Source organism: Myotis nattereri (assembly GCF_964212035.1).
Source record: "Myotis nattereri genome assembly, chromosome: 5".
In the NCBI taxonomy this organism is placed as follows: Eukaryota; Metazoa; Chordata; class Mammalia; order Chiroptera; family Vespertilionidae; genus Myotis; species Myotis nattereri.
The window spans coordinates 56827812-56851189 of NC_138080.1; the positions used below are offsets into that span (position 1 = coordinate 56827812).

General features: G+C 42.8%; 1 protein-coding gene across 1 annotated transcript in view; it reads right to left on the minus strand.

Annotated features, from left to right (window-relative positions):
- The window catches only part of ARHGAP10 (Rho GTPase activating protein 10), a 260742-nt gene that overhangs the window by 48947 nt on the left and 188417 nt on the right, over positions 1 to 23378 (minus strand). The window lies entirely within an intron of this gene.

The following is a 23378-nucleotide window of genomic DNA, read 5'->3' on the forward strand; positions in this document are numbered from 1 at the left end:
CCAGTTGTGGTGGAAAGGAGCTTGTCATGAATATTAAGACGCCCATTTCATTCACCTTTATGGATCTGAAGTGTTTTCAGGCACTGAAGACAAGAGACAAAATATAGCAAAGATGCTCCCTTTGCTCTTATCGCTGAGGAAATTATAAGGGTTTTGGGAGCTGCGAGCCAGGAACTGTGGATGAAGAACCAAATATATATTTCTTATTGCAAATCACATCACAGAGTATGATCTGATGGTGAGAAGTTCAAAAAAAAGTCATATAACTAAAGGGCCAGAAGAGATATCCAGCAGGTCGCAGTACCAATTCTCAGATTCTAAAACACTATCATGTGGAAGAGGGAGTCACCTGGTATGGGTCCCAGAGGTTAAAACCAGGGCTAATGGGTTGAGAATATAAGGCATATGCCAACTGAATTTGAGGGAGAAAGACCTTCTGAACTGGTGAAGTTACACAACTCTTGGGCAGGTTAATTTGGGAGATAATGAGCTTCATGTCTTCAAAGTTTTCCAAGGTAAGACCAGGGTCATTGCAAAGATGTCCAAACACTGGCTGAAGGACTTGACTGGGTTGATTCATGAATCTATGAGAGAAACTATGTATGAAATCCCAAAAGATGGCCTCATTCACCAAACTAGCGACTCCCTCTTCTCAGAAGCAAGCCCGTCAAGCTGATCTGCCCCCTTTTCTGCAGGACAAGAGAACCTTTCCCCACCTCCTGATCACTGCACCATGCTGAGACCTGAGCTTTCTCCTTTCCCGACTTCAAGTCAGCCATACTCTGGGTTCTGTGGGTTCCCATTACATTTGCAATGCATGGTTGATATGCCACAGGGATGCCCTATTTAGGGAGTAATCTCCAGAATCTTAACATTCCTTTTATTCTGGTTTTCTCTTTCCAAAAAAAACACAATGTGTCAGATATTAGCATGTGCATGAAAAGGCTTTGTAAACTGTTACCATTTCATAAATACAACCGTAAAAAAAATAAAGCCATCCTTTTTTGGCTCCCAAAATACTATAATCTTATTCTTCCACAGAAGTTTTTTGTAGAAGAATGTGGTAGTTAGCTCCCTGAAGTTTACTAAGAGCCACAGCACCTACAGGCATTTTAACCTCATTTTCCTATATCCTATTATGCAAATGTATATAAACAAACAAACAAAAACTATGCAGGTACTATAGCAGTACTGAGCCAGTTCCCAAAAAGGCCAGAGATTCCCATGGATAAGTCAACTGTGTGTGTTGGGGGAAAAGAGAGAGGACAGGGCAGGTAGAACTCTGAGCCAGGTGGCTGAAGCTCTACAATTGCTATCAAAGTGGGGAAAATACTTAATCACCTACACACCCTGCACTGTATTTTCTTTGTTTTTAAATATTTTTTTATTGATTTTTAGAGAAAGAGGGGAAGGGAGAGGGATAGAGAGATAGAAACATCAATGAGAGAGAAACTTCATCTATCAGCTGCCTCCTGCATGCCCCCTCCTGGGGATTGAACCCACAACCTGGGCATGTGCCCTGTCCTGGATTCCAACTGGCAACCTCTTGGGTCTTGGGTCGATGCTAACTGCTTAGCTACACTGGCCAGGCTGTATTTTCATTTTTAGACTTTTTATTGTGTGAAAAAATAATTCAGATAGCATGTTGTTGCTCTTTAAATACATAACCTTTAAAAAAAAGTCCCTTTCCCACCTAAAAAAGTACTGCTCTGGAGGTCAACAGGGAAACAGAATTCACTAAACAAAAATTCATTTTCAGTGAAATAGTGGGACATTCCTTCTGTTCACTGCTGCGTAACAACCTCTCCAAAGCTTAGCGGTATCAAACCACCACCATTTTATTATGCTCGTAATTTCCTGGCTCAGGAGTGTGGGCAGGGCATAGCAGGAATGAGCAGTCTCAGCCGGGGCCTGCCAAATGGCTGGAGGTGGCTGGGAAGGGAGCCATGGGCCTGAGCTCAGTTTTGGTTGTCAGTTGGGTTCCTCAGTTTTGTCTGCTGGAGTCTGGGAAGACCAAGCTGTTTTTCCATGCGTCCGATGCCTGGGATGGGAAGGCTGGGACAGCCAGGACTAGCTGGGCTCAGCTCCTCCTCTCCCCTGCCCAGCCTCTCTACATGGCAAGTGTGGCTTCCTCACGCTCAGGGTGAGTGGACTTCTGCAAGGCAGCTGAAGTCTCCTGAAAGGAGTGGCCCAAGAGGAAGGAAGTGAAAGCTGTCAGTCTCTTCAAGCCACTGTGAAGAGTCACTCATGCCATAGTCTGATGATCAAAGCAATCTCAGAGTCCACCAAGATTTAAAGAAAGGAGACACTAAGGGAGGGATGTGAAATAATCCATAACAATCTTCAATCTGCCACCAACAGACACGTTTATTTCAGTTCTTCATCTGATACCATGTGTACTGGTATAACCAGATGATAGTTTGGATAGGTGCAAAAAACATGATTCAAAGTAACTTCAAGATATCAGCGCTTCACAAGAAATAGAATGTGCTCAATAGATCATACAAATACTTCTCCCACCACTGCTTCAGGTTTTTGTCATTGAAGGACAAAGGGCCACACAAGAACTTCATGCATCAGAAAGGAAGGGCATGGAAGAAGGCAGGGAGCTCAAAGCCAAAAACAATCAGACTGACTGTTAAAAGTTTCTTCAAACTGAAACTTTTCAGGGATCTCTCCAGCGATTTCCAGTTCTTCCCAATAGATCAAATTGACAGATATTTCTACCCTCTGAGATACAGAACTAGCGTATTTGATTATTTTGTAATGTAAATTTAAGTACGTGGTAGTTGGTTTAGTTTTTTTAAGTCAAATAAGAAAACTACATATGCGCCATAACCTCCTCATCCTGAAAACAATGTTGATGATACTGACACAAAGAATATCGGAAAAATAGAGTCTCTTCCCCAGCAAAATAATCATTGTCAATAGTTTCTTTGATTCCTTCTAAGGAAATTTTAAGAGTTGCCTATATATTTGCCTACATATATGTACAATTTACACACACACACTAGTAATTAACACATGAAGGATAATAAAGATACGGTTTCATATCTGTATCTTTAATTATCCATTCAAATATTAACTGAATGCCTACTATGAGACAAGCAATGTTCTGGACATTGGAAATAAGTGCTAAGTAGCTGTGTATCAAACTAACACAAATTCAGAGGCTGAGAACAGCACATCTACTGTTCCTGTGTTTTCTGATTCTTGTTATATGTAAGAAAGCTGTCAATTATCTCAAAGTTTCCATGTGTCAGGAGTCCAGGCACATCTTAACTGGACTCTCTGCTCCCATCCTCAGCTCACAAGACTCTAATCGTGTCATTTTGGAGGATTCAACTGGGGATGGATCTGCTTCCAAGCTCATTTGAGTGGTTGGCAACATTCATTTCCTTGCAGTTGCAAGACTGAGGAGGGTTCTGGGTTTTGCTGACTATGAGCTGGAGGCAACCCACAGTTCCCTGCCACGTGGCCCTCTCCGTAGGCAGTTCACAACATGACTATTTGCTTCTTTCTGGCCAGTAGGAGTGTCCCTCTCTGCCATCTGCTCCAACGGAAACTGATACAACAAAACAATCATGAGAGACATGCCACGCCTTTTATTATCCTGGTTAGAATCAAGTCACAGGCCCCACTGGCACTCCAGGGCCTGGGTCACTGGGTCACCATAGGGTGTGCCCACCGCAATGCGAATCAGTATTTACCACCCTGCCTCATCCTTCTATGGTCATCACATAATTTATTTAACCCTCAATGGCAGGCTATTTCCAATGAGAGACACATGTGGAGGTGAACCCACTCTCTTTTTTGCAAAATTTTGAGTGAATACCTATGGAGTATTTAGTAGCAGAGAGATTACCTTCAAAGCAAACATGCATTTAAGTTTTGCTGACACTGCCTAACTGTCTCAAAAAGGCTGCTCTGATCACACCCCACCAAATAAGACCACTTATTTCCTCCTCTCAAAGTGACTTCTCACATCTCATTGCGGTGGAACAATATGGCTTTCTTCAAATATGTGTTCTTCCTCTCTTGATTTAGGCTTATACTCAGGAGATTTATATTTCAGATGACATTGATAATAAGGCCTATTCTCCCCCTGTATTATCTGCTTCTGGTTGTACATGAGCAAGTTATTGATTCTGGTGGTTACTTTTAATCCTACATCCCAATAAATCCTGCTAGTGTATCTACTAGCTCATCACTCTGTTCTCTTGGTTATCTATATTATACAATCACTTCTCTAAATAATGCGCAATTTTCCCCTTCCAGTTTTCATATCATTTATTTATTTTTCTTCCTTTCTTTACTAGTAATTCTAGGACAATAATTAGTAATAGTGAACTAAATCACAATTTCAGCATTTTAAGCATTTCAACAATTAAACAGGATACTAACTTAAGGGTTAAAATATTGTTAAATCATTTTAAGGAACTATCCACAATTGCTGTTTTATTAAAATATTATATTGGGAATTATGTAAATTTTGCCAATTGCTTTTAGGCATCTCCTGAAAGATTTTCTCTTTTGACTTAATAATATGGTACACTACATTAATGTATTTCCTAATATTGAGTCACCCTTATATGTCAGGGATGAACTCAACTTAGATGGAAATATTATGCTGTTAAAGTAGTGTTGTTATTTGCTGATGTATCATTTAAGATCTCTGCATAAAATTCTTAAATAAAATTGATCTACAGCTTTGTCTCTGCCAGGCTTTGGCATTAGTGCCCTACTGGAGTCATAAAAATAATTTGAAGTTTTTCTTTATTCTGCTATGGACCAGTTTAAACGCCAACAGATCTATTTCTTCCCAGTTTAATTCACCTGTGAAAATATCTTGAGACTGGTGCTTTTTTGGGAAATGGATGGCAGCTGTATTAAAATTGTGTCCGTTTCTTTCATTATCATTAGTTCACTAATTTCATTCAGATTTTCAAAATTCTGTGCACTGAGTATTTATGGGTTATTTCCACATTTGTTCCTCTTTATATAGATGAGCCTTCTCACCATCCCTTTTTTCCTTGACTAGCCTGGCCAAGGAAATCTGTTTTATTTTATGCTCCCAATCCACCAAAAATGTCAGAGGTATTTAAAACAAAAAAACAAAAAACACCTTTTGTTTCTTTTCTCATTAATTAATTTCATCTTATATATTTTTTATTTTCTTCAAATTTGGAGTAAATGGGTAAAAGCTTAACTAATTTCATTCTTTCTGGTTTATTCAGTTGTATAAGGTTATAAATTTCCTAGAGACATAATTCTTTTAATCTGTTCTTTCAGTTTTGATATGCATGTTTTCATATTTTTATAGGAAGTCTACAATTTTTATTTTGATCTATGAATCATGAGAGCTTCAAAATTTCCAAATAGCAAAGAAATTTTTTTCTTTTGAGGAGGGGTGGGGGGCTTCTGTTATTATTACTGTTGTTAATTTCTAAAGCTAGAATATTACGGACCAGAATAAGTGGTCTGTATTATTTCTGCAGTTTGAAATTTGGGATTTTTATCTGAGCCCAAAATAGATACTCAAGACTTACAAACATTGCTTTGTGGTCTTCAGAGCTGCTGTAAGGAAACATGAGGCTACCAGATGCATCTTCCTGGTACAGTTTTTTTTTATTTTTCCCTCAAAACTCCTACACAGTAACCGAGCCACAGTATGTCTCTACATGGATAATTCTGAGTGACTTAAAATTCAGAATTGATATTTCCTAAAATTTAGTGATTACACTGATCAAATGAAGGTCTCACTGTAATTTAGATTTAAAAAAAAGGTCTCTGTGTGATCGTTACAAATGATTGGTTCAATGCACTTGGTTTGGTGTTCCCATGACAACAATGTCTTGTGATGGGTCATGTCTGCCCTCCACGTCCACAGTTTTCTCTGACTTCTGTCATCTCTCTTTTTCATCCACTGAATGCGACTGCTTCATCAATCATGGTGATTTGTTTTCCAACTTTTGACTCTATTCATTTCTGTTTTTAATCTGTTCATTTGTTTGGATGTTGTTTTAGGTGCCAGTCTGTTTTCTGAGCTCAGCAAGCACCTTTTTTAAAAATCCTCTTTAATCACTTCATTTTTAAACTCCCATTTTACTGAATAAATATTTAGTTCTTCTATGGAGATGGTTTTTAATAAGTTCATTTATTCTCTTCCTTAGATCAGTTTTTCTCCCCCCAAAAATTCGTCTACTACAGTTTACATTTTTCCCCCTCCTGTTGCAATACATTCACATAGACCACACACTAGATTATTTGGAAGCAGCTGATTTCAATGATACTAATGTCTCCAATGGGCAGCTGTGTCAACACTTTCTGTACACACCACTACAGTAAGGGTGACATCCTGAATCTCTTCCCAGGTTTTGGATGTGTTTTCTGCGATGCACTACAGTGTGCCTGCCCAGTGTTCTGAGAAAACATCTTCATCTGGTAGGGCTGCCACAACGGAACACTGTAAACTAGGTGCTTAAACAACAGATACCTATTTTCTCACAGTTCTGGGGGATGAAAGTCCTAGATTAAGGTGGCGGCAGGGTTGGTTTCTCCTGAGCTTCTCTGCTTGGACTGCAGATGGCACATTTCTCTCTGTGCCTGCACATGGTCTTTCCTCTGTGCATGTACATCCATGATGTCTTTTTTCTTTTTTTATAAGAACAGCAGTCCCCCCAGACTAGGGCCCCCAACCTTATGACCTCATGTAACCTTAATTACCCTTTTAAAGACCATCTCCAAAGAGAATCACACTGGGGACTAGGGCTTCAACTTCTGGATTTTGAGGGAATACAATTCAATCCATAACCAAAGGGTTTGGGGGGGACCAAGGATGCCACCAGGATTGTCTTCAGCCTGGTCTCTGACCTCATCTCTGTGCTTTTGCCAAAATGACGTATCTGTGTTCATACCTCCTGCTTGGGCTGTCCACAGTTCCAGCCCCTGCCAGGAGTCTCTGTCCTAGGCGGCCAAATTAGCAACCACTTCCTTCCATTCTCCAGGCAGAAGACAGACCAGGAAAGAGGATGGCTTCTAGATGCTCAAGTTGGAAGTTATAAAGGTGGGAAATGACACTCCCCCCCCTTTAAGGGGCTCCTTTTTCCCATCCTCCTCTCCTACAGAAGCTCTTTCCCTTAACTCAGTTTCGGTTTGATGGCCTTTCAGACACTTTTCTTGCTGGAGATCACTGACCCTGGGGTGTCTGAGAGGGAGTCACACTCCTGCTAGTCTCCTTTCTCTGGCAGGAGAGCAGGGTGGTCAGGAGGAGCTTCTATCTTGGTGGAAGTTTCATCTTGACCCAAGGCTGCCCCACCACCCCTCCACCTCCCTCTGGGGTGGGGGGGGGGAGGGGGGATCCCTGAGGAAGGCACATGTGCCCGTCCCATACCACCTCTGTGGAAAGTGCAGTCAGGAGTAAACCAGAAATGGCCTGTGCCTATTTTCAGAAACATCCCTTGCTGTTCTCTAGCCTTTCCCTCCATTGACTAATACCAACCTTTCTTTTTTTATTTTTTATTTTAACCCAGTTTGGGTTTGTACTGTAAGACTTTAAGCTCTGTCTTTGCCATCTTAAAGCGTATGTTTGAGATATTTGTTTTAGATAAGAATATGGCAATAAATAATACTGATAAATACATACTGAAAAGTACTATACTATCACATATAGAAACCTGTAATTTGATAAATTTCACTCCTTCTCTCACTCGCCGCATGTGTAAATGAGCCACATATTTTTACAAGTTATTTCAATATCACCTAAGTTTATTTCACCAAAGCAGAGGTTCCTCACTGAGCTCTTCAGTATTAGCATATGCCTAAAAGTCAGTTGTAAATGGTGCATATGCCTTTATGTTTTTTCAGAAAGTGAAAATATTATCTTTCAAACTCTCAAAGGGGTATGAAACATAAACACTGGTTCAGAATCACTGATCTAGAGTAAAGAACAGGAAAGCTGCCAAGAACGGGAAACAAGAAAGAATAAGAAACAATTTACAGCAGTTTGGATTCCCCTGAATAATAAAATCAAGTAAGAAAAAAAAAAGTTTTTAAGTTACATGGAATTTAGATAAAGCCACAGCTGACTTCGAAAAAAGTTCCACTGTGGGTGTGTTTGTGGCCCTGGGCATGGGAGGAACGCAGTCCTGCTGGATCACGGGAACAAAATGATTAAACAGGAGAAACAATGATAACTACAAGAACCTTTCCACATCAATCCATCAATGAGGACAGCTTCCTCCGGGCTCTTTAGCGCATTAAGCACAAATGACCTAATTCCTTCATTAAATTCTGAAAATGACGACTAAGCCTCTCAGTGGTCATTCCCCCATTTACATCTAAACAGAAAAGACCTTCTAGAGAAATCAAGTGCTTGAAGCCTTCCCTGGAGATACACTGTCTCCACTTTTACTTACTGCTGAGTAAAAGAAGAAAAACAGAGCCTATAAATAAATTCCAATTTCAAAATATACGAAAAGCAAAGTTGGTTCGGCAACAAATTAAAGAGAACAGAAGGTAGATATTGAGAACAATACACTAGAGAGTACAATCCGGATTCTGTGTGCGTTCCTGATGTGCACTGTTTCTTTATGTGAACACGTCTAGAGTGACTGCCGTTTGCAGAGGATTATAAATCTTCCTCAGAATCTATGAATCCAGCCACATTAGAGATCTGGTTTGGCACAATCGACAGCTTGTGGCCCATGTGCACTTTGGTAATTAAGAATAAGTAATACTGATGACAAACACCACACCAGCTGTGCAATGATGAATAAGAACTTCCTTGTGCACACAACCAGGCCCTGGCGTGTGAGACTCCCTCGACTCTGTGGAGCTCCCGACTTGATGAAATCAAATAGAGATTTCCTTTCTTACTCCCACACATTCCAACAGAGCCATACATAAGCACTTTTGTGCAATTTAAACTTGGAACTATTCATGTAGTAATATTGACTGAAACACTATGCATCGTTTAAGCTTAAAAAAAAGACAGTATGGGCTTGTTTTTCTTGGGACAGTAGAAAGACCACAAGAAACTTTCTCACTGTGTGGCTTAACTGCTCGAAATCCTTTTTGGAACAAGTCAGGCTGTAAATGAATAAAGAAAGCTGTGTGACCTTGGGAGAGTTCATTTCAACCCTCCAAAGATGCGGCCTGCTGCACTCATCTATAAACTGCAGACAAACCAATGCTCCCCACCCTCGCGGCATTGGTTGGTTGATTCTTGGCTCTGGTGAACGAGACCTGGCCAGTGTCTGGAAGATGAGGCGCTCAGGAAGCCCTCCTGCCGAAATTCCTCCCAAAGCAGACTGGAATACTCAATGCTTAGGACAAGGGATCTTCCATTTTATAATTATATCCATTCTACCCCCTGCAGGCCTTCTTCACTTCTGCGAATGGAACAGATAAGTATGTTCTGAAAAAACAATGAAGTTGGTTCACAAAGGGATGCCCAGTAAGTGCATTTAAGTCTTTAAAGTGCACATGGCTTTGGACAAAGAAAGCCAATGGCTTCTCAGGGGTCAAACTCTAATACACAATCTTCAGGCCCTGTGATGAGATTTCCACTGTCAACACTTGCACTGTTGTCTTTCTCACTAAACACTGACTTTCTCAAGAGCAAGATCGCTTTTATTTTATTAATCTTTTGTGCCTGTTCCATGGAGGAACAACTTAACAAATGTCTGTTGACTGAATTAAGAATTGCATTAAAAGAGGGTGCCAATGACAAAGATCACTTAACTTTTATCAAGAATAACTTCAGATACATATTTAGAGAGAGAGAAAGAAACAGAGAGGTAAAACTAATATAATGAACTCCTACACACACATCAATCTGAGTTCATCTCCATTCCCAGATTATATGGAAGCAGATTCCAGACAAGCGCAGTGCCTTAGGAAGCTTTGGGTCATTCGGTTTTACTCTGCTCTAAAATTCTAGGCATTTGTACAGCAGGTCTTCAAATAATGTTTCATTATAACACTGAGGAGATGCTGTAAGGACTTAACTCTGCTTATATCAGTTAGTCCATGTTAAAACTAGTTTCCTTATGTCACTACACTTCTAGTTAAGTGAGGACTTATTGTATCTCTATGGTAACAAGAACACACAATACTGCATAAAGATTGACAAATCAAGAGAAGATCTGGGACAGGAACAAAAATAAAAAATCAGCCTGGCTGGTGTTGCTTATTGGTTGAGTGTTGATGTATGAACCAGGAGGTCACAGTTCCATTCTCAGTCTGGGCACATGCCCAGGTTGCAGGCAATAGGGGGTGTGCATGAGGCAGCCAATCAAAGATTCTCTCTCATCATTGATGTTTCTATCTCTCTCTCCCTCTCCCTTCCTCTCTTAAATCAAAAAATATATATATTTTTTTAAAAAATGAAACACTTCCCCTAAATTGCTACATATTAGTGTATTAGGGGATACTTTTAGTATGACCACCTAAGATACTAAACTAAAATAGAAACTATCCTATTTAATAAAAGAGAAACATGGTAATTAGCATATGACCGCTACCCTTCCCATTGGCTAATCAGGGCAATATGCAAATTAACTGCCAGCCAAGATGGCAGCCGGCAGCCAGGCAGCTTAAACTGAACATGAGGCTTGCTTGCTTCAGTGATGGAGGACTCCAACGTTCCCCGCCTGCCTTGCCGGCCTCTGAGCCTGCAGTTTGAAACATTGTAACAAATATAGAAGCTAAACAAAACCCCAGAAACCAGCTTTCAGCGAGCTGGGATCTCAGAGCTGGAGTTGATACAGAGTTTCAATTATAGAACCTAAACAAACCAGATACCTGCTTTCAGGAGCTGAGGCCTCAGAGCTGGAGCCAGGCTAAAGCTGGCCCAGAAAAAAAAAGGAAAAAAAAGAAAAAAAGGAGCAGTTGGGAGCTTCAGTTCCAGCCTGAAAACAGCCCTCAGCCCCTCACCCAGACTGGCCAGGCACCCCAGTGGGGACCCCCACCCTGAAGGGTGTGTGACCAGATGCAAACAGCCATCATCCCCTCATCCAGGCTGGCCAGGCACCCCAGTGGGGACCCCCACCCTGATCCAGGACACCCTTCAGGGCAAACCAGCCAGCCCCCACCCATGCACCAGGCCTCTAGTCTATATAGTAAAAGGGTAATATGCCTCCCAGCACCGGGATCAGCGGAGCCGCGAGGCCTCCCGGCACCGGGATCAGCGTGACGGGGGCAGCGCCCAAACTCCCTGATTGCCCTGCAGCTCTGTGTGTGACAGCGGGCAGGGCCACAACCTCCCTATTGGCCCTGCTTTGTTCCTGACAGGGGAAGGCCCCCCAACCCCCTGAACAGCCCTGCTCTGTGCCTGATAGGGGGGAGCTCCCCAACCCCCTGATCGCCCTGCGGCTCTGTGTGTGACAGGGTGCAGCATCCCAACTCCCCAATCGGCCCTGCTCTGAGCCCGACCAGGGGCTGCACCTAAGGATTGGGCCTGCCCTCTGCCACCCGGGAGCAGGCCTAAGTGCCGGGAGCCAGTGCATGCTTGCTGTTTCAAGGGACCTGGCATATATGGCATACTGTTCTTAATATGCTTGCTCACCTTCTTGGCACTATGTGTTTTAACCAAGGTCTCTGAGAAAGGTTGTTTCCCCAGGTAGGGCTTTTCCCCTGAAGTTAGGGAGGGAATAAAACTTCTTAACTAAGTGCCAGGTGGGTAATTAATCACTTTAACTACGAACAATCATGCTTAAGCTACATAATCTTTACTCCCTGGAATGGAGATAAGAAACGCCCTAACCTTTGAAATAGAGATTGATAGGATTGGAATCAACTGGTATAAACACAGATGTAAGAAGACAGAAGGAGAGAGACAGAACCTAGGCACAGAACCTACACAGAACGTTCTCTAGAGACAGAAGAACTTCGCTGGAGAGAACATGGCAAAAGATCCTGGACAGAAACTGGCCTCAGAACCTAGAGACAGAACCTAGCGAGAGAACATGGCAAAAGATCCTGGACTGAACCTGACTACAGAAACTGGCAAGAGAACCTGACTAGAACCTGGTGACTGAACCTGGCTGGAGAACCTGGACAGAATCTGGCTGGAGAACCTAGCGAGGGAACATGGCTACAGAACCTGGCTGAAGAATCTGGAGAACCTAGCAAGAGAACATGGACACAGAACCTGGCTGGAGATCCTAAGCAGAACCTCTCTGGAGATCGAGACCAGAACTTGGCTGGAGATCCTGGCTAGGCTGCTGATCAACTGAACGCTGTCTCAGTGTCATTCCTTCTTCGCCAACTCCGTCTACGCCTTTGGGGACCCCTGGACCCACTGGGGTTGGACCCCGGCACCTAAGCCAGCAGGTCGTTATCTCCCGAGGGGTCCCAGATTGCGAGAGGGCACAGGCCGGGCTGAGGAACCCCCCCTCCCTCCCAAGTGCACAAATTTTTGAGCACCGGGCCTCTAGTATCCTATCTAATAATAGACAAACATGGTAATTGACTGTACCTTCACTATGCCTCCCATTGGATAATCAGCATATATGCAAATTAACCACCAACAAAGATGGTGGATAATTTGCATACTGCAAGCAGGGTGGGACAGCGCCATCCCGCCTGCCCTGCCGCCATCCAGGCCTGCTATCTGCGATCCTGGGTGGGGGGGTCACATGTGTGACCGGACCTGGGGCGGCCGGGCAGGGCAGCAGTGATCCGCCGGCCCACCTAGGTGTCTCGTGTGCGACCTGGGGTGGGGCCCCAACCCCCAGATCCGTCCTGCCCTGTGCGCGACAGGGGCCGCGCCCCCAACCCCAGGAATGGCCCTGCCCTGTGCGTGACTGGGGTGGGGCCCCAACCCCCCGATCGACCCTGCCCTGTGCGCGACTGGGGGCAGCATCCCAACCCCCTGATTGGCCCTGCGCGACCCGGGTAGGTGGGGCAGGCACCTAGGGATCGGGCCTGCCATCTGCCACCTGGGGAGCGTGCCTAAGCCAGCAGGTGGTTATCTCCCGAGGGGTCCCAGACTGTGAGAGGGCACAAGTGGGGCTGAGGGACACCACGCCCCAGCCTCACCCCCCCCCACCAGTGCACAAATTTTTGTGCACCGGGCCTCTAGTCTATATATAAAAGCCTAATATGCAAATTGTCCCCTCAGGAAGAAGTTCGACCTACTGGGAGCTCAACAGCTCGCTATGACGTGCGCTGACCACCAGGGGCAACATAGAACAAAGGGAGGCCCCGGCCAGCAGCCAGCAGCCACTTAGGGACCCTACCCATGCATGAATTTCATGCACTGGGTCTCTAGTATATATATAAAAGCCAAGCAACTGGAATGATGGGAACAACCAGTCGCTATGACGTGCACTGCAGCCGGCCAACCGGCCTGATCATTAAATTTTCAAAGTGAGTCCTAATGAAATAAAGCTTCAAAGTTATGGCTCTGGATAGGGGAAAAGGATGTCAGATGCAGGAGTGGACTCTTAAAATGCTAACTGCTAACTGAAGGACAACCCAGAGGATCACCCAGCCAGGAGATGTGGGAGAATGCAGTGGGGGGTGAAATGGATATATATCCAACTGGAAACGAAGAGATAGGAAACAATTATCTAGAAAAAAGAAATTATGTGAGAGTTGAGAGAAAAAGCCATTTCTGGTCTGTGAAGAGAAAATTGAAGAAGAAAGTTAAAGTAATTCTAGTCATAAAACTATGGGAATACAGCCACAGGTTCCGGTTTGGGTGACCTTAAAAGCCCAGTTTCATCTAAAATTATGTTGCTCAGACATACTCGATCTATTTGCCTAAGAACTGGGCCTAGGAAGCAGCCAGCCTTATATGGACATGCAGGATACACTGAAATAGAAACTTAACGGAGTTAACTCAGACAGTGCAGAAACTGTATCTGTCAATTTATCAAATTGCAGGTACTTTACACTCTGTCTTTTCTCACACTGTCCAAAAATGATTTGGTTGCAATCAAAACATTACCAAGTTGACATAAGTAAAAATGGAGTTATTAAAAGGAAATGAGCAGGAAGTGAAAAGAGTCAAGACTGCTCCAAATTAGTAAGTCGAGGCCATCGACAATCAACCAGCAACTCTCCATTTCTCACTTCCGCATTTTCGAATCCTCCCTGGGCACTGGCTCCCCGCCCCTCTGCTCTGTCCCACCTGACCCACTGCAGGGGGTTCTTCAGCCCCTAGCCTGGGGACAATCTCAGAGTAATTGGCTGGGTTTCTCCACATCCCGATTCCAAATCTCTAGAAGAGACTATTCTTATATTTTAGCTGCCTCTGATCAGCAGATCTGAGGGGAGTGGACATGCCGGAGGGTCCATTTTCCCAGTGAGCAGTTCTCAGGGGGGCTGGGCTGTCTGCGAGGACGTCTGTACTAAATGACATGGGATGCTACAGACGGGGAGCGGGGGCGTGGGGAGCGAGGGAAAAGGGGAAGAGGCCGTGAGTTCAGAGTCTAGAAAATACCCTTCTCCCAGCCCTGTCTGTCTGCAAAGTAGCAGGACATCTTCCCAGGAAAAGAAAAAAATGTTTTCTCTGCAAGAATCCTAATCTGATGCAAATTATCAATGTGTAGGCTTCAACGGTATACGTATTACATTAATATAAACTTACATCATTTTTAATTCCAAGGTTTTTGCTAAAAGCATGTAGTTTATCTTTAATACTCTGGCTTACGGTCAGAAAAAAAATCATTCTACATAATACTGAAGTGATGCTACGTCCTGTTTCTATTGTCCCACTTATACTAGTTGGTGTAATTTTCAATTTCTGAAAAAAATATTTTATTTTGGGTGACTCAGTGCAATCTACATATATTCCAGATCTGCTATCTCTGAGGATGACAATATAGTGGTCCGGGCTATTAGACAGTGGCTGTGAAGACAGAAGCCTTCCACTTACAGCCATTTATAGTCTAAGGCTTATCAGCTCCGCCTCCAGAGCCAGACGGCCCTGGGTTTGCGTCTCAGCACTGCATTTACCGGCTGGGTGAACCTAGAAGAAATGCACCTCAGAAATGAGGCGTATGCACAAAAGGACCAGATCCCTCCTCATTTTTAATTCTGTGAACACTGAGTGCCAAGCTCCAAGCACTGAGCTTCGCTCTGTCTTTGCAGCTTTGCATTCCCAAGACTTTGGCGGAGAACTTCAGCGTGGATCAGGCCTCAGAGGTCTGCTAGCTTTCCTCTCACACCTCAATCCCAACTCTAGCATGAACACATTCTCATTATTAAAAAAAATATTATGAAGTCCTTCCTTCTACTGAATCAGAAACACATTTCCTGGCAAGTTATGCTAACTTGTACCGAGTATGCGCCCTTAGATAACAAAGAATAAATCTACTCCAATCTTCTACACTGCAGCTCCTCATTTTTCTTGAGGCAGTCCCGATGCTTTCTCCATACTGGACACAAAAGCACTGCAGGGGGAAGATCCTTGTCTCCCAAATTTTCTCTTATCAAACCACTCCTGTTCCCGGGGAAAATACTATCTACCCTCTAGAGAGATACACAACAGCACAAAGCCGAGACTTCCTATGTTGTCGCTCATGAAAAGAGCAGAATTCGGAAGACAATGTCTTTGTTACTTTCTGACTCTCCTGAAAAGATGCAGAGAGGATGACACCAAGTTTTCTGTGCCTTTAAAGCTTCTTCTTAAACACTCTAGAAAAGGCAAGGCCCTGCTGAGGGAAAAAAAATAATCTAATAGAAAGTAAATTTTCGTGGCTATGTCAAGGAGGCCAACATTCATAAAAACTGGAAGAAGAAAACAAAAAACACCCTCGGAAATCTGTCAAATATTCTGGTCTTGACTTCTACATTGAACAGTCACTACTCAGGCAAACATAAAGCTTTGAGTAAACTTTGGAGTTTTATTGTGTTGCTTGTGTTTAAGACATTTATTTTTCTCTCTGAAAACTGATGCTGCCTAGCAACCCAGGGCCAGCAAAGCTAAATCAGGAAGCATTTAGGCTGGGGTGTTTTTTTTAAAGAGATTTCTATTTCCCATTAAATGATAAGCATCTTCTAAGACTGGGAGGTTCCTGGTACTGGAAGAAGGAAAATTTTGCATACTACTCACTTGGGCCAGCTTTTCATTACAGGACGACCAAGCGACAGAAGAGTGTGAGGATGTGTGTTGTTTTTGCAGCAATGGAAATGGAGAAGTGGGCTGCCCAGTGTCAATCAGGGTCCACATGTGGCCACTGCTGGACTACAAGCTGGGACTGAACAGGGAATCCATTCCACCATTGAACCTGGGGGCAGGGATGCACCCTTCTAGCTCTTGGCAAAGACAAGAGGTCACAGATCAGAAAGGTGGTCCCAAGGTTAACAAGAGTAATGCATAGCACCATTGATACTCTTCTTCCAGTGCCTGTAATCTAATAGTATGGCGATGGCACTGGAGATCTGTGGGGAAACACGCATGCCCGTCTCACCTTTACTCTTTCTAGGCTCTTCTATGACCAGAGGGCACTGGCTCTTCAAGGACAAGGACTTGGCCACATGTGACAGGAAGCTGTGGAGGCCCTGGCCAGCACTGCTCAATGGTTAGTGTGTCAGCCCATGCACCAAAGGGTCTCAGGTTTAATTCCCAGTCAAGGGCATGAACCTGGGTTGCAGGTTCTATCCCCGGGTGCATGTGGGAGGCAACCAATCGATGTGTCTCTCTCACACTGATGTTTCTCTCTCTCTCCCCTTCTCACCTCCATTCCACTCTTTCTGAAAGCGAAAAGAAGCCCTGGCGCAGAAGTATGGCATCGGCCTCTTCCACAAAGCATGGTCATCAGGAACTGGCCTCCACTTTCACGCCAGGAAAAATGAGACGGACCAGGGAGCCCGGCTCAACGCCTAAAATGCTCCTTTTGACAACGTTATTTCCTCGTTGAGGAAAAGGTTTATATAGACAAAATGTGATTGTCCCTCGGCACCTTGTGGCCCATAGACACTGTAATAAAGGGTAGAAAACATATGACCCACAGGCCCTCAGACGATCAATGATATCAGAACGTACCGAATACCATGCAAAGCTAAGATCATCCCAAAACTCCACATATGGCATAGTGCACTGAAAATAAATATAATCTGGATTGTAATTATATTATTATGTGTATTACATAAAGCGATTTGGTTGAGAACATTGTATGCCTTACTTTATATAAACTGCCAATTTAAGTATTAACTAACATAAGGCAGATATTAAAAGAAAATGACCTTGATATTAATGATTCCTTGATATTTTGCAAATGTTCATGGAATTTTCAAGGGCCTTCATGGACTGGGGAAGTGACACTTTATAGCTATCAGCTAACAGGTCATTCGAATATGAGATTACCAAGCTATATGCAACTCATGTCCTACTCTGTTCTTCCTTCCCTATCATGTCGATTCTAACTCTTTTTCCTGAATATTTTTCTGTCATATGGGGAAAAAGCATTTAGACCAGTGGTTCTCAACCTTCTGGCCCTTTAAATACACTTCCTCATGTTGTGACCAACCACAAAATTATTTTCGTTGCTACTTCATAACTGTAATGTTGCTACTGTTATGAATCGTAATGTAAATATCTGATATGCAGTATGGTCTTAGGCGACCCCTGTGAAAGGGTCGTTTGACCGCCAAAGGGGTCGCGACCCACAGGTTGAGAACCGCTGATCTAGACTCATTACTGCTCAGTCCTTAACACTCACTGAAGCCGTAAAAGTTGACTTCAGCCCTTGGCTCTCTGCAGACATTTCACTCTTGGAAAGAACATGTGCCATCTCCCAGTCCTCAGATCCTCCCACCCCGTGACAACATCTGGCATCACTGACAATGTCCCTCAACAACCTGACACTGAAATTGCCTGCGTTGCTTCTGGCTCCACTTTTAATAGTAAAATCTCGATGTTTCTAAAGTATATTATTCTTAATATACTTTATTCCTAGGTAAGAAGCTGAATTTTAATTGTGGTCTGATGTCCAGCAGACAGTTGGAAGCGTGGGGCTCAGCCTTTGCTTCTAGTGATGGAAAGCAAAGACTTTGGGGTGCAACAACTCTTAGTTCCAACGCAGGCATTTCCACTTACTAGCTATATGCCTGTGAGCAAGTTAATCTCTCACCCTTCAGTCGTCTCATATGCATAAAAGGATAACACATGTAATAAGAACGTTGTATGTACATAAAAATACTGTGAAACATATGTGCCATGGGAATTGTATATATTTTAATATATATTTTTAAATATATTTTTAAGTGTGTATTTATATGCATGTTAGATAAACACTGTGTATTAGATTAAAAGTATATAATGCAATGAACATCCATTAATACTCTCGCATGTCAATCTCATGTCTCTCTATTTTTATGTTACACTTTCTACCACTAAATTCTCACAAGGCTGAGCCCCACGCTTCCAACTGTCTGCTGGACATCAGACCACAATTAAAATTCAGCTTCTTACCTAGGAATAAACTTAACTAAAGAGGTAAAAGACCTCTACTCAGAAAACTACAGGACGTTGAAAAAAGATATAGAGGAAGACATAAACAGATGGAAGAACATACCGTGTTCATGGATTGGTAGAATCAACATCATTAAAATGTCCATACTACCCAAAGCAATCTATAAATTCAACGCTCTTCCCATTAAAATACCAACAGCATACTTCAGAGATCTAGAACAAACTCTCCAAAAATTCATCTGGAATAAAAAAAGACCCCAAATAGCTACAGCAATCCTGAAAAAGACCAAAGTAGGTGGGATCTCAATACCAGATATCAAGTTGTATTACAAAGCCACTGTTCTCAAAACTGCCTGGTACTGGCACAAGAATAGGCATATAGATCAATGGAATAGAATAGAGAGCCCAGAAATCGGCCCGAACCAATATGCTCAATTAATATTTGACAACGGAGGCAAGAACATACAATGGAGCCAAGATAGTCTCTTCAATAAATGGTGTTGGGCCCTGACCGCTTTGGCTCAGTGGATAGAGCGTCGGCCTGCGGACTCAAGGGTCCCAGGTTCGATTCTGGTCAAGGGCATGTACCTTGGTTGCGGGCACATCCCCAGTGGGGAGTGTGAAGGAGGCAGCTGATCGATGTTTCTCTCTCATCGATGTTTCTAACTCTCTATCCCTCTCCCTTCCTCTCTGTAAAAAATCAATAAAATATATTTTAAAAAAAAATAAAAATAAAAATAAATGGTGCTGGGAAAATTGGACAGATATATGCGAGAAAATGAAACTAGACCCCCAACTTACACCATACACAAAAATAAACTCAAACTGGATAAAGGACTTAAATGTATGACAGGAAACCATAAAAATTCTAGAAGAATCCAAAGGCAACAAAATCTCAGACATATGCCGAAGCAATTTCTTCACTGATACAGCTCCTAGGGCACTTGAAACTAAAGAGAAAATGAACAAATGGGACTACATCAAAATAAAAAGCTTCTGCACAGCAAAAGAAACCATCAACAAAACAACGAGAAAACCCACTGTGTGGGAAAACATATTTGCCAATGTCATATCTGATAAGGGCCTAATCTCTAAAATCTATAGGGAACTCATACAACTCAACAAAAGGAAGATAAACAATCCAATCAAAAAATGGGCAAAGGACCTAAATAGACACCTTTCAAAAGAGGACATTCAGAAAGCCAAGAGACATATGAAAATATGCTCAAAGTCACTAATCATCCGAGAGATGCAAATCAAAACAACAATGAGGTACCATCTCACACCTGTCAGACTGGCTATCATCAACAAATCAACAAACGACAAGTGCTGGAGAGGATGTGGAGAAAAAGGAACACTTGTGCACTGCTGGTGGGAATGCAGACTTGTGCAGCCACTATGGAAGACAGTATGGAGTTTCCTTAAAAAACTGAAAATGGAACTCCCATTTGACCCAGTGATCCCACTCCTAGGAATATATCCCAAGAAACCAGAAACACCAATCAGAAAGGATATATGCACCCCTATGTTCATAGCAGCACAATTCACCATAGCTAAGATCTGGAAGCAGCCTAAGTGTCCATCAGTAGATGAATGGATTAGAAAACTGTGGTACATCTACACGATGGAATACTATGCTGCTCTAAAAAGGAAGGAACTCTTACCATTTGCAACGTCATGGATGGAACTGGAGAGCATTATGCTAAGTGAAATAAGCCAGTCAATGAAGGAAAAATACCACATGATCTCACTCATTCATGGATAATAGAGACCATTATAAACTGTTGAACAATAATAGATACAGAGGCAGAGCTGCCTCAAACAGATTGTCAAACTGCAGCGGGAAGGCCAGGGAGGGTTGGGGGGCAGGAGGTAGGGGGGTAAGAGATCAACTAAAGGACTTGTATGCATGCATATAAGCATAACCAGTGGACATAAGACATTGGGGGATAGGGGAGGCTAGGGGACTGTCTAGGGCGGGGGAATAAAATGGACACATATGTAACACCGTTTGTAATACTTTAAGCAATAAATTAAAAAAATGGCAAAAAAAATAAAATTAAAATAAAAAAAACAAGAAACAACCAAAAAAAAATAATAAATAAAAATAAAATAAAATAAAATAAAAAAATAAATTAAATAAAATAAAATTCAGCTTCTTATAAAGTGAACTCACTCATACCCATTTTTTCTTTCCTATTATTATTAATGGCACTAATACTCCCCCGGATCAAGTCCTCAGCATCACTTAAAAGTCCGTCCTCTGAGAAGCCCCACAAATCCAGGCCCTGGATGCTGACTGGTCCCCCTCACAGAATGATGCTCTCCAGCTGTAACTCCCGCTCTCACACCGGGCCTTAATCTGCACCATGTGATGCCTCCTGGCCTTTTATTCCTCTACTTCCTACCGCAAACCTTGCTGCCAAACTAAGCTTCCTGAAGCAGGTGACCTGAAAACCACGAGAGGCCCTGGTCCCTATAAAACTAAGCCCACACATCCTTGGGTGGCATTCTCAACCTCCCTGCACCTGGCCTGACTCTCCAGTCTCACCCCGCACCACTCACCCAGGTTCCAACAGGAGCCACTTTCGCAGAACAAACACCCACTTTCTGTGCTTTTCTGATTGCATGATCCCCCCATACCTGAAATGTCCTCTTAAAATACCTCCACCTATTCTAACTTCATTCCAAAACAACCACCATTATTCAAGACACTTTCCAATCCCCCACACCGGGATGGAATCCACCGAAAGTCTCTTCAGCTTCTCTCTGTCTCTACTCTTATTCTCTGCCATCTCTTGGAGTTACTGTTGGACATTTCTTCTTTCCACTACTGGACTCATGGTCCTCCTTCCCCCAAATCTCATGGCTGACTCAAAGCCGACACTGTACTGAACTAATCCATAACACGTACACTGTGAGGACAAAATGCATGCACAGTTCACAAATTCTAAGGCACAACCCTCGCTTGAAATTCCTTGTGAATTTCCCAGTACCCCTTTCCACCTGGGAAATACAATTTTCTGGTTTGCAAGGGAAGAAAAGACCTTGATAATATTTTTGGCCCACAAACACATCTTTTAAAACAACATCTTCACGTATTATGTGGAAATGAAGCCAAAACATATGGGTTAAGTTTCCTATAAAGTCCATATGAATTTTATGAAAACGGCAAAGAGGCTGGAATAAAATGTGATCTCCAAAGCAGGTTCACTAGGGGTCCTTTTCTAACTCCAAAATGAAGCCAAATCTGTCTTGCTTTCATTACATGTTGAAAGTTTCTTCTTCTACTTTAGTGACTTTCCTAGTCAGTCAACATTTTTCACATTCCAATGGAGTAAACATGACAGGAAAAGAATACATCTTTCCATTATTTTTCCTTCATAGACACTACCTGGGTCTCTCCATTTCCTTTCTAGTCTCCCTTCCTTTCTGTATTAGAACTTTTTCCTTCCTCACTAGACAATTCTTTTTTACCTCCCCTATCCTTACCTCCTCTCTTTCTTTTCATTCTCAATCATATACTACAAGAATCTCTAGCTCTCCCACACCATGTTCAAGGCTTTGGGTGGTATATGTGCATCTGTTGTCAAGGCAACCTGTGGCTCACATGGGTACAGACATCCATATGAAGTTCTCCTGCACGACCACCCTTGTCAGCAAAAATATTCCTCCTCCTCGCAGAGCCTCAACTCTCAAGTGAAGCCCAGCCAAGCAGGATAAAGAGCTGGGAGTAAGAATGAAAGGAGACAGGGATGAAACTGGAGAAGAAAGATGATATTATGGGGAACTACTTTCTCAGAAATAGTAACTAATCCAGCGAACTGCTCTTGCCTCCCTGCACACCAAGCAACTCTGTGTTTCCACCCTAACCCCATGCACTCAGCAAATAATCTGAAACTCAGTATCCCCCTGCCTACCTTCTTGGTAGGAAACCTCAGTGCTTCAATTGTACAGGTTGTGCATCCATAGCATTATCTAGCCTGGCCACAGAACGGGAGAGGGGGAAACGGAAAACCCTCTCTCTACTTAGCTGTGCAAAGCTCCATCTCTGAGAATGGGTCTGGTTTCATCTGTTGTAGCTATTATCATTGGCTCAGCAACCACTTGGAAATTCCTCGAAGATTTGTTAACAAGGTGGAACCTGCACTGTCTACTTCCCAGCAGAAGAATCATGCACTTATCTTCCCAGCTTCAAATGAGACAAGAAAATAGGAAGCCATAGCACTCAACGGAGATCCCTCTATCTGAGAGCAAGTCCAGGGCCAGTGTTTTCTCAAACAAATGGGATGAAAGTTTCCTAATTGGGAGTCGATCTAATGATAGTCGCATTACTAAACACTGTTGTAAAGCCTGTAGTCCAATTACTTCTTTTTCAAAAACTGAACAGTAGCCACCATTCCATGAAGCTGTCTGGATAGCTGAGTGCACACTAAGGAGGTTCAAGGACAGTTTGACAGGAACATAAAAGGAGACATAAATTCACCATTAGCTACTAACCACACACACACACACACCCCCACACACACACCGCACTAACTTCCCATAAACACGTTGCTTTTACTATGCTGGTAACCAGCTTTACCTGTGACCAGCTTTCAAGCTTTTCAGTGGGAACCAACACTAGCACAAGCTAGACTTGTTTTAGCAAAGAGCAAATGCAACAAGGACCCAAGAAATGCTCCTTCAATGCTCTGCTCCAAGGGGCCACACCTCTGTCTGATCACCCCTTTCCCACTTTTCTAACCCCCTCGAAATTTATTGAGCTCATGAATTAATCCAATAAATATGAACTGAGCTTCAGATATGTACCAGTTTTATTCTAAGTGTACAAAAAAGATCTCTGCCCTCAGGATCGAGCAGGGAGAAATAGATAACAACTAAGGAAATAGATAAGTGAATTATATAGTATGTTAGACAGGGATGATGCCATAGGATACAAGCCCTTAAA